This window comes from Kogia breviceps, chromosome 2, assembly GCF_026419965.1.
Source record: "Kogia breviceps isolate mKogBre1 chromosome 2, mKogBre1 haplotype 1, whole genome shotgun sequence".
In the NCBI taxonomy this organism is placed as follows: domain Eukaryota; kingdom Metazoa; phylum Chordata; class Mammalia; order Artiodactyla; family Physeteridae; genus Kogia; species Kogia breviceps.
Window position 1 is genome coordinate 101,740,437 of NC_081311.1, and position 12,060 is coordinate 101,752,496.

The 12,060-nt window shown below is 42.1% G+C and overlaps 1 protein-coding gene and 1 pseudogene across 7 annotated transcripts in view; both read right to left on the reverse strand.

Moving 5' to 3' along the window:
- Positions 1-12,060, reverse strand: part of NCKAP5 (NCK associated protein 5) — a 1,012,185-nt gene that overhangs the window by 902,837 nt on the left and 97,288 nt on the right. The gene's annotated exons all lie outside the window — the stretch shown is intronic.
- Positions 11,146-11,301, reverse strand: LOC131751642 (large ribosomal subunit protein eL39-like; annotated as a pseudogene).

A 12,060-nucleotide genomic window follows, 5' to 3' on the forward strand; every position in this document is an offset into this window, starting at 1 on the left:
TTCAGGATAGTGGTTTCACCACTCTGCCACAGTCAACTAAAATGCATTTTAAGTTTTCATCTTTTTTCTATCCTCATGAATAAGCTGGAGTATTAAACAAATGCATAAGATTGGGGAGACACAAAAAAATGTGTAAAGAAAACCTAGAAAAAGATTATGTTAAGGTGTGCTAAGGACTGTGGCAAACCAGAGAATCCATGTCTTTCTAAAGTGTGGAGCTGACACCAGGTCCAATTAATTTTACCACACAGAAAGGTGAGCCAACTATTTTAAGAGAAGCATCAGTCCATATTGTTATGAGCGAAATACCTAGATTTTTACACTGTTGGCCTTTCATTCAGTTCTTAAAATTAATGTGTAATGGTCAAATACATCAACAGATAGGCCCCATGGATCACAAGAGTTGCCAATCTCTGCTGCAAGGTTTCTAAAATTGAGTTTGCATGAATAACCAAGTGTCCCTGAATCCTAGTGAGAACTCATTCTGAACTAAGATTTGAGGGACTGTTCAAAAGAAGAATAAGGCCTAGTCCTTGTTATCAATGTAGAGGAACTAATAATTCTAATAATTATTAGTGCCTAACATTTATTCAATTATTTTGCCAAAGTAAACAGACATTAATGTAATCTTTATGAACTTATAAGGTGGTTACTATTATACCCATTCTACTGGTGAAGTAACCTCAAGGTACAAGGAGTGACTTTCCCAAGAGAACATGGCATAACCAGTTAGTGGTGGAATAATAATTTTAGCTCCGTTCTGGCTACTGTTAAGACTCAAGTTTCTCCACCATGGAAAGGAACTGAATCAAATATTAAAGTTCTAGAGAATAATTGAAGTTTAACCTGGGTCGGGGAGACACTGTGATAAGACTGTAGAGAAAAGAACAAAAGAACATATTTCTGATGAGAAATATGTCACTCTGGAAGACCTGGCGGAGGATGGGAGCCATGGGTTAGTTAAGATTTGGATGAATGGAGGAGGAGTAGCATGACTGAAAGCCTGGGGAATATGAGTAACTTACCTGGCCCTAATATCCCAATCAAGCGTTTCTCTCTCTCTCGCTCTCTCTCTCTCTCTCTCTCTCTCTCACACACACACACACACACACACACACATACACCCTCAAGCTTCAGTTAAGGAATGTCTGCTGGTTTTGCTTGATTCAGTGTTTCCCCATCTTTTGGTAATTGCACCCTTTCAAGGTCTTTCCTTTGGGGAATGGTCTGGCCATTATTCTGCCCTGGAGCTTCACTAATGCTGCAGCTAGAGCCCTCTGCACAAGGACACACTCAGACATGCCCATCCAGGAAGTGAAAGGGAGTCAACCCCACAGAGACAGCAGAGGGCTAGTGGTGTACCTTCCACACCTTGAGTAGACAACGCTACTCTTCAGAAGGCACCACACAGGTGGACCACCAGTTGCCCACAGTGGTGGCCAGTTCATGAACACACATTGGCATGATCGTCTTCTCCTCCTTTCATTCGCCCTTGCTTCTCCCCCTACTGCTGTTCTCTGGAATCACTTCCCAAATGAGCTGCTTGTTCTTGACTTATGCTCTGACTTGACTTGTGCTCTGCCTTGGAGGAAACCCTCGTGAAGCCCTCGACTTATGCTCTGCTTTGGAGGAAGCCCAAGTGAAGACAGCTCTTCATACTGAGATGCCCAAACTGCCCTCTGCTCATTCTCCCCAAGGCAAGGTTATCCAGCTTTCGCTCTGATACTGACTATCCTCTATTCTTCCAGTAACTTTCTTGCTCCACTTGTATATTTCAGCCAGCATCCATTTCTGTTTCTTACCACCAAAGAACCTGTACTGATGTATAGCTTTATTTCAAATGGATCCATACTATACCACTGAGTAATAGGAGGAAATTTCTGCACATCTACAAATATACAAATCTTGCTGATGATCAGTGTGGTTGTTGCTTTAGATGGAAAGAAATTCTGAAACATCTGACAGTATTAGTAAGTTGCTCTTAAAAAATTAACATTATGGGTGGACTGTACAGTCATCTGGCAAGTGATTCACAGTGTTTCTGCCACTGCCCACACCTGGTATGATGAAGTGCTGAAATCCAGCATTTCCTGGATGACTGGCTGGGCATCTAAAACTAAGACACCATATGATTTTATGCCTTCTCTCTTAGCTCGCCCACCACTCTCTGAAATCATTACCTTCTGTTGTTTCTCACTTAAGGACCACTCCTGTGATAGAGTGATCTTCGGAGGAAAACACAAATTGCTTTCTAGTTCTCCAGGTAAGGAACTGGAGAACAGATGCAAGATTCAAACATGTCTCTTGATTTCCCAAGACTCTGTTTATCCACTAAATCATACAACTTTCCATTGTCACTTGACATAAACAGGTTAGATTCCTATTAAGTCCAAGTATATCTATCATCCATTCACCTATCTTGCTATCTAGCTATCATCTTTCTTTCTTCCTATCATCTATCTTCTACCTAATTACTGAGTGATTCCAAATACACAAGTATAGCCTTGAATAGTGGCCATTTTTCTAAAATCTGCATCTGAAATTGCAAATAGGAAAATCTACATTACTCTAGTGCATCTGGTCCTTGTTAATTCTTAATCTGTTGTATTTTTATTGTCATGATTTCTCCAGCTGTGTGAGTCTAACTCATAAGTTAATATGTTACATAAACTACACTAAAGAATTGTTGAAACAAAGTTGAGACTCCTGGGCTCCCAGCACTCCTCCATACAGGAGCAGTCTAAGTCTAGCTGACCCAATGCCAAGAAGATCATAAAAATCCACTGACTAAGAAACTTGCAGATGAGTCCAAGATGCCCCTCCCCTCACCCTGGTGTGTGTGTTTTAAACTCTGTTGGGTTTCTAAAAGAAAAAAGAATGCTAAGAAAAATCCAACATTTCACTAAATATGAATAACTTTTTGAGAACTTTGCCAATACCTTACACAGAAATGGACCTTTTATCTCCTAAAATAGAATCCTGAACAATGGGTTTGCTTTTGAACAATGCTTTCAAAAACAGAACTTGCCATTTGGAAAGTTTCTTACAATTTTCTAGAACAGTGGCTTCCAAATGCAGCCCATCATTAGAATCACCCAGGGGGCTTTTGATGGAAAAAAAAAAAAAAAAAGAAGATTCCAGGGTCCCACTGTAAAACTATTGAAGCAGATCTCTGGCAGGTTGGACCAAGTTTCCCTGGTGATTCTGATATTCAGCCAGGTTTGAAAACCATGCATGGCTAGAGTCTCAAGTCTGAACATTAAATATTGCCTTAGCAGTTAAAATTTTAGTGCCTGTGATTATAACTTTATTCTACTAATTTCCTTTGGATTTATGTTTTGGAAGAAAAGCCTGGATGGAAAATCATTGGACCATTATTGTGTCCAAATCCTCCATTTTGAAAAAAGCCCTTCGACAAGTTTAAAAAGACTTTTCAAATGATGGATTTGATCCTTGATTATTGTAGTTCTGATTGCTCTTCTGTGGGGGACAGGCCTGGGGGGAAGATGGGAAGTTATTTCCAACCTGGCTGAATCATGGGGATTGAGTCAGAAAGCTGGAAAGGATGAGGGGAAACCATCTGGCTTAGTCCTTGTCTTCATGTGGTTGTGATTTGCTTCTAGGAATTTCAAGGCAGGCAGAGTTCACTGCTCATGTTTCAATATCTCAGTAGTGAGTAAGTTCTTCCTTAGGGCCACCTGATGCTGCTAGCAAGCTGGCATGTCCTGATCCCCAATGAACAGAAAATGATGCCTTTTCCCTAATCTCTCCCTAATAAAATAATATGAATGGATGGACTATAATCCTAATATAAGCATGACCTCATAAAGAGAACCATAGACTAAGTGGGGAAATCAAGATAGAAGCCCAACCCAACACTGTCAGTAACAAAAATGGCCAAGTCAGGCTAATCATTAGTATCCTTATGTTTTCATTTCTTCGTCTGCAAATTGAAGAAATCAAACCCTTCCCTTTCTGGCCTGATGTTGTTTATGTCTACCATGCCATCATTTATTTACTCATTCATGAAGGCCTTCAATGTGCCACTCAACGGCTATGTGCTGGGTAATAGCAGGGACTAAAAAGACAAACTGCTCCCTGACCACAAATAACTTATAGCCATAAAGAAAACAAATAATGAACAAACAATGACTATGTAATTACACTGATACTACTTCTGTAGGAGAAAAGAAAGATGGTAAGACACTCTAAAGGAACTATTTAGGCTAGAATTCCTCCTCCCCTAGACCGCACACCTGGCTCTCTAAATCACTGAAGTGTGGAAAGGCAGACGGCTCGTGTGTTCCAAGAACTCTCCAAATGGACTGATTTACCCACAAACATGAAACTGATCAATCTTATCAGATTTTGGCAGCTTCTAGATGACCATGTTCATGAGGAAGTATCCACATTTGCTTGCAAGACTATACAAACTCTTCTAAGGAACCCAACAGGGTCTCCAAACTTTAGAGACTAGAGATGTGGTCTCAGTGTCAGCATTACCACTTGGCTAGGAACTACTGGCAAGGTCAAAGTCATAAACTAAAGCCCATTAACTTCAATGAGAAAAAATGTTTCATGGCCACAAAATAAACTATTAACATTGGCTCTTCTCCCAGGCCTGAGTTGACTGTAAAGGAACCCAACAGTATATGGATAGCTTGGTCAAATTTATCAACAGGCATGGAAAACATCTCCTGTGGTATCCTATTTGCTGAATGTTGGGATGGCAGAGTCAGCCCAAAATTAATAAACTCCATTAACAAGATATTAGTTAATGCTAGATCAGCACTTGTAACTTTCAAGGATGTCTTCAAGTCAGTTGCCACATAAGATATACCCAACAACTCTGTGAGGTAGATAGGATGATCTGTCCATCTGAAAGAAGCAAACTATGGGCTAAGGAAGTTGAGTGAATCATTTCCAAATTATGTAGCTAATTGACAAACATGCAGATATATGTGTCCGTGTGTGTGCACGCACACACACACACACACAGACACCACATGTCTCTGTCTATGTCAAAGGGCTGCTATGTAGACACTGGTAGTGATGAAGTCCAAAAAGAACAGATGACATGGAAGAAAATACACAGACTAGATTACACAGAAAATATGTAGAAGAGAATAGACCATAGCTAGTCTCTGATCCTCCTATAAAAGTCCACTGTATTCTTTCTCAGAAAGCTGAGTTGCCAGTGACTATACTAAATGCCAAAGTGGGTAAATATCACTTGCCCTGTCTGCTTGTTTATTTTTAAAGAAAAAAGATCTTAAGGAAGACCCCTCAGTTCTTGGTCTAATTTCATTTGAAATCTTTCACTATTATTGCTGTTGTTGCTATAAGCAGCAGCATCAGTATCATGATTTTTTTAATTCTTTTGGAATGGAAGCTCAAACTCCAACAGTGTGCAGCTGGCCATGTGACAATGATGACAAACACTCGTTCTGTCACCTGAGGTACATTCTTGGCAATCCTTTGTACCCTTACCTTCAATTTAACGACTAAAAGCTCTTAAACATACTGTCTGAAACAGAATCAGACTACAGATGGGTTAGCATTCAACACATGTAAATATAGAACTCAGATTCGGTCAGCTGAATTGACCTCGTTAGGTTATCAAAAATTTTATTCTATAACAGGTTGAGTAGTGAACTTTTAAAAATATCTATTCCCCTCAGCAATTATGCAAAAAGCCCAGACTTTGATATAGTTAAGTAGTGTCAGGCATTATGAAAAGCTTGTTTTGGTTCTGGTAAAAACAATTCATCCACTAGAATCATTGATGGATACCAGTTCATTCAATAGGTCATTTTGTTTCCTGTAATTCAGTCTTCCCACACTTTTTCACAAGGGCAGTCATTGGCTGGGTCCCTCTTTGGGGGAGACAAATGCTTGAAGAAACAATAACTAAGGGTTTTCTCAACTGGACCCTGGAAAACACAGCCCAGCATGCTGCAAGGGTAAAAGGCAATGCCCTGTCCTGCATCTTTGAAAGCAGGGCTTAAAAATAGCCCAGGACACTTTCCTGTTTGGAAAACTCAGTAACAGCTGTTCATAGCCCACATTTCTTTCATACTTCCCTCCCTGCCACAAAGAAAATACAAACTAAAACTAGCTGTAGGAATGGACATTATTCAACATTAATGTGCCTTTAAAAATAGCACAGGAAGAGTCATAGACACAATGAAGGGAAAAATGAGCAAAACTTAGGAGGAGTAGAGAGGAGATACTTTTAAACAATGAGAAATTTAAGCAGGAAGGCAAGATAAAAAAAGGGCGGGGGGCAGGATTTGTAAAGGTTGCCTCTGAGAAGTGATATGAAAGGGGCACTGTAGTGGGAATTAGAAAACTCAAGGTATTTGCTGGTGGTGATGCTAATTACTCCTGCTTTCTTGGGCATGCCCCGGAACATCTCTAGCCCTCTTCCATAAAATGGGAAGAGGGTAAGAGATATAGAGCTAGACAGTCTGTAAGAATTCCCGCTAATTCCAGAAATGTTATATTGTGTGAAACTATAGAGAATGCTGGCTATTGGGCAATGGAGGAACACTGGATTTACCCGCCAGATATTTAAGTTCCAGTCCCCTAGGGAAGGGCATTAAGGGGTTTGAAGATGAAGCAAATTGAAGCACACGCAGCTTCGTGGCCCCTGCTTCCCCCTCCTAGGACAGCTGCTTAAGGGAATGGTGAGAAAGCTGTCCTTAACCTCCTGGATTTAGCAGCAGCAACAAGGGAGCCACATAGTCTAATTCTCAGAAGTCCACAACCACAGAATTCCCTCCTCCTTGTCCATGGTGCCCAACTGAAGGCTCCTACCCAAGGCTCACAAATTCAAGATGGCAGAACATGCAGCCTTTGACTAGAGGCCTCATGGCCTGTGGGTAAAGAGCACAGGTACTGGAGCTAGTCAGAATTGTACTCTCCCCTCTCCCGAGTACCAGATCCATGACCTTTGGTAAGTGACTTAATATTTCTCTGATCTTCAACTGTTGTTGTTGTTCCTTTTAATTTCCCAAAATGGAGACAGAAATGCAGTTATGAGCTTTACATGTAGCTATCAAAGTGCATGACACGGAGTAAACACTCAATAGACATTATCTACTATTATTTGCTAACATTATTTTCATGGAGTGTTTTACTTACTTAGCTTGGAGAAATGTTTTTTTGTTTTTCCCAGGTCCTTCAACCTCCTGAATCACCCTAGCATCTTTGATGGGAAAAAAAAAGCCTTCTAGCATAGATGGTCAAGGAGCAACTGATTGCACATTGACTAGAGTTCAATTAAGCAGGCAAAAATCCCTCTGTAAGCCCCTGATATGGACCACTTAGTGAGTAAATCTAAACATTTAAAACTGGGACTCCAAGTTTATGGTTAGATTTCCCTAGGGCAAAAAATGCACATTTTTCCATCTAGCCTAGACATGCAAAATGTCTCCCTTATACCTCACCCCTCTCATCACGAAAAGGAACATACATCTGCATTTTGGGAGTCTCATCAGATGGGATATTTCCTCTGCTTCTGCTATGAACTGTGCTAAGAAATCGGTCAACAATAAATGGAAACTCTAGGTGTATATGTTTGTCTAAAGCCAGGATCCTAACGTTCATATCTGCCTTTTCTGCAGATATAAGGTTAGATTATCTGAAAATGCCCCCAAAGGGCAAATCCTCTTACATGAGGGAAGGACACTCTAAGGAACGAGTCTATGTTCAGGGAGATAAAACTTAAAAATGGGTTACAGAGGGAATCTTTCTGGGAAGATCTGAGAGAAAAGACAATCATCCATCCCGAAGGACTCACAAGAGTTCCTGTATGAAAGCAAGGCTTTCCTAGAACTGCATTTTTTAGTCATCTTTACTTCTAACTCACATTGACATGGCCTTCCTATAGCAAAAGAGAATCACAGAATTTTAAAGTAGCAAGAAAGAAACCATATACAATCTTTAGTTAAATCTCTTCCTTTTACTTGCTCAGGCTACTACAGCTGACCCTTAAACAACACGGGTTTGAACTGCATGGGTTTTTCCCCTTATACGCAGATTTTTTGCATGAGTAAGTAAATGCTACAGTACTACATGGTCTGAGGTTAGTTGAATCCTCAGATGTGAACCGGGGATATGGGGGAACCGTGGAGACAGAGGAACCACAGTGTTAGGGTTAAGTTATATGCAGACTTTCAACTGCATGGAGAATCCGCACCCATAACCCATGCATTGTTCAAGGGTCAATTGTACTCATTTGTGATTTATTTTATTTTTTTTAAAGGTAACTATGTGAGGTAATAAATATGGTTGTTTTTTTTTTTTTTTTTTTTTTTTTTTTTTTTTTTTTTTTTGCTGTATGCGGGCCTCTCACTGCTGTGGCCTCTCCCGTTGCGGAGCACAGGCTCCGGACGCGCAGGCCCAGCGGCCATGGCTCACGGGCTTAGTTGCTCCGCGGCATGTGGGATCTTCCCGGACCAGGGCACGAACCCGTGACCCCTGCATCGGCAGGCGGATTCTCAACCACTGCGCCACCAGGGAAGCCCCAATAAATATGGTTTTTAAAAATTATTTATTTAATTTATTTATTTTTGGCTGCGTTGGGTCTTCATTGCTGCATGCAGGCTTTCTCTAGTTGCGGTGAGCAGGGGCTACTCTTCTTTGCGGTGCACAGGCTTCTCATTGCGGTGGCTTCTCTTGCTGTGGAACACGAGCTCTAGGTGTGCGGGCTTCAGTAGTTGTGGCACAAGGGCTAGGTAGTTGTGGTGCATGGGCTCACTTGCTCCACGGCATGTGGGACCTTCCCGGATCTTCCCGGTTAGATCAGGGATCTAACCCGTGTCCCCTGCATTGGCAGGTGGATTCTTAACCACTGGGCCAACAGGGAGGTCCTCATTTGTGTTTTAAAGTTGATCCCAAATGACCTAAATCTCAGCCCAGAGAAATCACATATAATATGTGGCTTTGGTTCCCCCCACCACCACCACCCCCCCACACACTGGACGCTGAGTAAATCCATCTAAATGTCCAAGGCTCTGGATGCTGGTGCCTTCAATTTGAAATGGGCATGGCGACAGAAATATGCCTAAGAATTTACCAAGGAAAGCAGAATACCCAGAAACCCAAGATTCAACCTGAGTGGTGGGAATTGTAGTAATCAAGTCTGTTAACCTATGGATTCGATTTCACACAGAAGACTAGGCAGGCCCAAAGGGGAATTTCAAGGGTGCTGGGAAAAGGTGGCTATGGAGGAGGTTGGGAGAAAATAGTCTTAGGATGCTGGCAGAACAGGGGACAAGGGGTCTCAGAGACTGAGCACCAGTCCTCAGTGCCAAGGACTTCCCCTTGGCACTCTTTTCCTTTTTGACATAACAATTGCCCAAACGTCCAAGTTAGGAGTACTCATGGCAAAGCTCTCTGTGCCAGCATCAATGACTGACACCCTGGAGTTGGATGCAGCCCAGGTGTTACAGCAACCCTCACTCCCACATCCTAAGTGAAGTCTGTCTAGGACATAGGTCCCCAGCCAGGCTAAGAATGGGCCATCGAGAGTAGTTATGGGGACACCAGTTTCTCTAGAACCCTAAGGGAGCACCTATCCCTGGGTGATTCCAAAGCTGGTCCAGAAAACAAAACAGGTGAATCCTATCAATACTGTTTTCAGATTTCTCAGGCCTGCTGAGTGAGCAGTTAACACCTGCTCTGTGGTAATAATGGTGTGTGCAAAGAAGTCCAAGAGAATCACCAAGGTTCTGATTGAATCGAAGAGCATCTCTAAGCAACTGGAGCCAGTGGGAAAGAGAAAGAATGGTGAAGGGCAAAGGCGAAAAAGAGCCCATCCAAAATTCAAGGCACAATCTCCATTGCACAGAACATGTTGTACACCATCAGCATAAGGTCCGGACCCAAGAGACTTAGGGTTTGCGTGGATGGAAAGTCAAGTAAGGCCACTGGGAGAAACAGGCACCTCATGCATCGTCACTCAGCCTTAAGCCAATATTTTTAACACCAGTGGACAGACCCATCAGACCTAGGCCGCTAGCCCCAGGAAAACACAAGTGACACAGTCAGCTACAAGGTTTCTGGTGCCCGATTCCAAGGCAATGTTCCTTTTTAGCCAAGTCTTCTTCGTGGATCCAAGCTCTGACTGTTTGCTTTGTATTCACTGAGTTCGTAATCTGTTTCATGGTTTCTGTGAAGAGCTTTGAGTTTTCCTCAAGGAGAGGTCTCAAGTATGTCTGCTTATTTTCCCAAAAGAACCAGAAGAGACGTCAGGGAAACACTCAACTTGGAAAGTGGGAAAAGAAGAGAATTTGATATTGAGAGACAGAGAACATAAGCAAACTCATCTCATGTCCACCTAAGATGTCTTATCCACATCGGTCAGTATTCATTCATTCATTCAATAAATACTGGACATTTCTGACATGCCAGGCCCTGTTTTAGGCACTAAGGAAAAAGGGTTATAAAAAGCTGCTCTTGTGGAGTTTGCCACCTGGCATGGGAGATGGACAAAACACACATAAATAAGTATATCATTAATGTCAGGTAATGACAGTTGCCCTGAACGAAAATATAACAGGAATGGGGGTTCTTGAGTGGCTGGCATGAGGTTATTTAGACAGGGTAGTCAAGGAAGGCTCTCTGAGCAGGGGTCCCTATCATGTGAGGGATGGAATTTTGACAAGATGTGAAGGGTTAGCGAGCCTTAGCTCTGAGATGTGAGCATAGTTTAAGAGCCTCAAGATGATCAATCCAGCTAAGGTCACTGGGCCGGGCAAAGGTGGAAACAAGAGATAACATAGTCACTGCCCCCCCCGCAGCGCCCGTCAGATGAGGATGGCAGCACGCTTGCCGTATATGGGTCTGCAATTTCTTTATGTTGTTCATAAAGGCATGTGAAAGTTTAATGCGTTTCTTTGTAAATGTGCTTAAATCTCTGTCTTTTTTTTCCCAACAAAAGGTATCATATTTATTACTGAACCAGAGCACTAGTGCAGAAACGCTAACACAAAGAGAAAAAGCATTTCTCCAATAAAACACATCCAGCTGCTCAGATAGTAGTGACGGTCGAAGAGTGATATGGTAAGATGCAAGTGAAGTGACCTTGACACAGCATAAATATATGTGACACTTCATGTGCTTAGTGTATGGGGCTCCTTATAGATCCCGCTTGGTTCTTCTCCAATGTCTTCTCTTGGAGTTGTATCTAATTTTATTAGCAATTTTCAGTCAAATCCATTGGCGAATAGGATGATTCTGCTTTTGTTTTTTGGCCAGGCATTGCTTAATCCTGAAAGTCCTGGGAGAAGACATGGCGAGGAGCAAATTCAATTGCACAGAGGGTGGCGGAGGGGAGAAGAGAAACAAATGTGCTTAAATCTCTCTCGTGCACTTTTCTTGCTCTTATTGGAAGAGGGTTATTTTTCTACTTCTTCTCTGTGTCACTGCCCCCAGGAACTCCCATTTCTTCGTCGGCTTTCTGGAAGGTCTTCCCAGCAACTCCAGGCCAGAATGCTTCCTCCTTTCTCTGACCCAACTCTTCTTTTGACTGTCCAACTCTGCATAATACCTGCTTCACCAGCACCCAATGCAGGATGCAGGATCCCGGTTTGGTTTTGTTTTGCATGTACATCCAGTCATCTCTGGACAAGCCACAGAGCCAGGAAAAAATGTGAATTCTAATTCCAGCCCTTCCACTCACTAGTTTTTCAAGCTCCACTGTAAAATGGGATGCGAGCATTGGTACCTACCTTATGGCGTGGTTGTAAAGAGAAGACATTATAAGAGGGCGTTTGGGAATGCAAGCTGCTGTCAGTGGGGTTATGGGTTCTTGTGATAAGGGGCTATGTCTTTGATTTTCAGTTATGTCCGACAGTGCCTATGACACATTATGTTCCCTATCAATGGTCTTTGAAGACAGCATAACATGGTCCAAAAAGCACTGGATTTGGAATTATCAGGGATAGATTCCTTCCAGGTTCTGTCACTTTCTAGTTACACGACCAAAAACAAAGGTCATGTAGCTCCTCCAAACCTCGATTTCCTAATTTACAAAATAGGAATAATCATGCT